The sequence below is a fragment of the Perca flavescens genome, chromosome 2 (genome assembly GCF_004354835.1).
Source record: "Perca flavescens isolate YP-PL-M2 chromosome 2, PFLA_1.0, whole genome shotgun sequence".
Taxonomy (NCBI): Eukaryota; Metazoa; Chordata; class Actinopteri; order Perciformes; family Percidae; genus Perca; species Perca flavescens.
Genome location: NC_041332.1, coordinates 13,683,377 through 13,687,039, shown reverse-complemented (window position 1 = coordinate 13,687,039; position 3,663 = coordinate 13,683,377).

Here is a 3,663-nt window from a genome sequence, read left to right as displayed (position 1 = left end):
CATGTGTCTACTAGGAGATAAGTTGATACACACTGTCTTATCTCTTAAATGTCAGGGTGTTTCCTATAAAACTCTAGGAATGTGCAAAGAGGTTTTCTCTTCGGAAGAAGGAACAACGAGTTCTGAGAAAACATTTGTTAGAGTTGTGAGCCAGTATGTGGACGTGAGAAAATTGTTGAGAAGATGGAAAATATTAAGGGAGTCTGTGCTGCTCAGTTAGATATCACGAGATCACCCGGAAATCCATCTTGTCAGGCTTCAAGTAACGCGTTTGTGTGTGACGACATGGAGAGATGAGAGTACCTTAACAAAACAATAACAGCAGAGGTCGCTTTTTTGATGGAAAGGAGGTTTTCGCTCTTTTCCCGATGGCTTAGGTCGTTTGTTGATCTAATTGGTTGAAGTTAACCCTAACCATAGCCCATGATACACTGCCACAGACAGATGGTTCATCCAATTTCCTGGCAAGTATTCTTTTTTTAAGGTGCCTGCTCTTTTCCAAACTCTTTTAACAAACAAGCGGGCGCATCAGGTTACCTTTTGGGGGTTTTCTTCCACAACATAGTTTATGTTTGGGAACTCTCAGGAATTCTCTGCTTAGACTGTCCAATTACTTGTATCCATGGCAGCGGAAGAAAATATTTTATTAGTTTGATTCTGCCCTTGAACTAAGATTTGTCCTTTACAGTATAACAGTCAATCTACCAAGGTGTGTGTGTGTGTGTGTGTGTGTGTGTGTGTGTGTGTGTGTGTGTGTTTACTGCACACATTCTTGTGGTGTGTTTGTTGTTTGTAGAGTGTGCTTTTTAACGCACTAAATACTATTTTTTTCCATTTTCTCTACATGTTATCATAGTCAGTAATAACATATGAAGCAATGATATACTTGTTTCATGGTGAATTAAGGATAGGATATTTTTTTTCATAAAACCTTGGCTCCACATGCTTGTTGACAGCTCATAAAAGTTCTCATCTTCCACAGATTGACAGTAAATTCCACCAGATTTACAGCTCCCAACTGAAAGCGTCACTATACTGTATCTGACTTCAGCTGCATGATTTGCATGTAGAATGTGTGTGCTGCAACAGTTCATCTTGTGTTGCTAGGTTTTCCCGGGTTGATCGACCGGTCATCTGGGTAGATTACATGTCTGATCTCCACGTTGATAGATTAGTGTGACCATGCAGCCTATGGTTTTCTCCGGCTCTGGTTCTTACTGGTGTCCCGTTGCTCTAACAGCCAACAGATTTGGTGTGGTGTTTATAGATTTACCCTTGCATCGGCTGGGTATGCAGATGGGGAGGATTGACCTGCTGAGACCTTGGAAGAGAGCCCTGGCGGAGGACGACAGCGACCTCGGGATGGGCAGGACATGCTGCAATGCAGCAGAGCAGATCAGGGGCGCTGCATGCTCTTACCCACATACACACACACACACACACACACACACACACACAAACACACAGACTGCAGCTCACTGACACACTTTTCACACACATAAACACACTTACTGTACAATAAATACCATAAGAATGGTGTGAAATGTGCACAGATGCACACACACACACTCTTTGTCTTCCTGGATAATCAGGCGAGGGTGTGTCTTAATCAACCTGCCCCTGGCTGGCTGGCTGAAATGCACACACCACCCACATGACTCTGCATACGCACATGCTCACATATTTACTTCCACGCCCCTTTATAGATGCACACATGGACATAAAACGAGGATGTAGATGTAAACAGACACACACATGGACTACAGAGATGTGGAAGTAAGTAACACATAAGTACATGGAAAAATATGAACTGCAAAAATGTACAGTTTAACCCATCCCAGGAATATATCATGTCATCACATCCAGATGGGTCAAAAAACACATAGGGACTACACAATTACAATTACTAAATAATAATGCAGTGATTCCAAAAATGTTCTTCTATGTTTTTCTTTCTTAAAACTGTACATAATGTACAGCAGCAGCACCAAAAATAGCTTTCCCTTTCCTCTGCATCTAAGCAACGTCCTTCTTATCACACACATGTATAAATCTTCAATGTTTTTTTTTTTTCTTCACACAGTTACTGCTTTACAGATAAAGTGATCACTCAGTAACATCAGTCACCAGATCCCCCAGACGCCCCGACAGGGCATCCCATAGGAGGACAGTATGTGGCAGCGGTGCCAAGATATCTAATTTAAATACCAGCACAGCACAGACCCTCATTAAAGAGATTTGCTGGGACAAATACGTAAACTCTAATCACTCTGAGCAATCAGATCAAACCAGATCAGCCTCAGTTTGCTTTGACTTGTACTGAGTGTACTGGTAATACTTCAACCCAGTGGACAACCTAATACACACTGGTATTTGTGATGACCTTGTACTGACTTTCATTCATGTCCTGGGGGCGTACCCATACTGAACCATAACCATAATAACTGGATGCCTTATTTCAATGCTAACATTAAAGGAGAAATCAGATGATGTTTTATGTTTTTCTTGTTGTCAACAAATCTCATGAAAAGATGAAAACCAACAATAACTCAATAAATAAACACTAAATATCAACAAACTCAATCAAAAATCAAGTATTACTGTAACTGTGTAGCCAAAGCCTAATATATCTCATTCGTGTGTGCCGTAAAGCTCCATTGTTGTCCAAGAACTGTTAAAAAGACAACAGTGAACCACTCTGGGTGACATGTTCCTTTATTATAATAAACATGGGCACTGTAGTTTACTTTGAGTTTTGCCTGCAAACACTGTTCTGCTGCTGTAAATTCTCACAATAGCACCAAATGTGTATTAATCCGCAGCTGAAAATGGTTCTCAACAAATGTTCTATTTACTCCTGTTTGACTAACGTTTGCTAAAAACTACAATGCCCAGCTATTTTTTTTTTTAACGGAACTATATATTTGTGAACTGTTTTCAAAGATTAACATATTCAGTGGGAATAAATAGGTTTGGAGCCACAGACTGGGTTGTGTCGAAACTTAAGAGATGGACAAACACATTGTGGGTTTTGGTCTTTTCATGGGAGTTGGTTGAAAGTAACATATCTTCAGCTTTATCCTTTGAACAAATCATAAACACACACACACACACACACACACACACACACACACACACACACACACTTGTGTCAGAAATCCTTAGTAGTGTAGCAGATGTTATAACACAACTGGAATGAGCCTGTTGGTAAGGATGTGAGGGAAGGTGATAGGTGCAGAGGAAAGGGAACTGGCTGTTACAGTTCCACTGACTTAACAGGAAACTCCTTCCAGTTTGACCCTAGTGTCCCCCAGCTGACAGAGTGAGACGGGGCAATGTGATGTGGTGGTAAGGATATGTTTTTGCTAGTATTTGACTACTTTACTTTATCATAATCTGTATTTCTTTTTTTAAATCTTTTTTACACAAATTGGCTTATTCTTTACCGCATTATTTCAGACAACTGAGAAACAAATTACACTCTGATCCTTATTTTGTCATTGTTGCTGTCGGTGACTTATAGATTTTTTTCTAAACTTATTATTGGCTTCACAACTTGTCCAATGTGACCTTTGACTGCAGGGTGAAAAGTCAGCACACTGAAATGAAACCTGAACAAGTGATACACCTTTACATAAAGAAGTCTGTTTATTATTTGATATA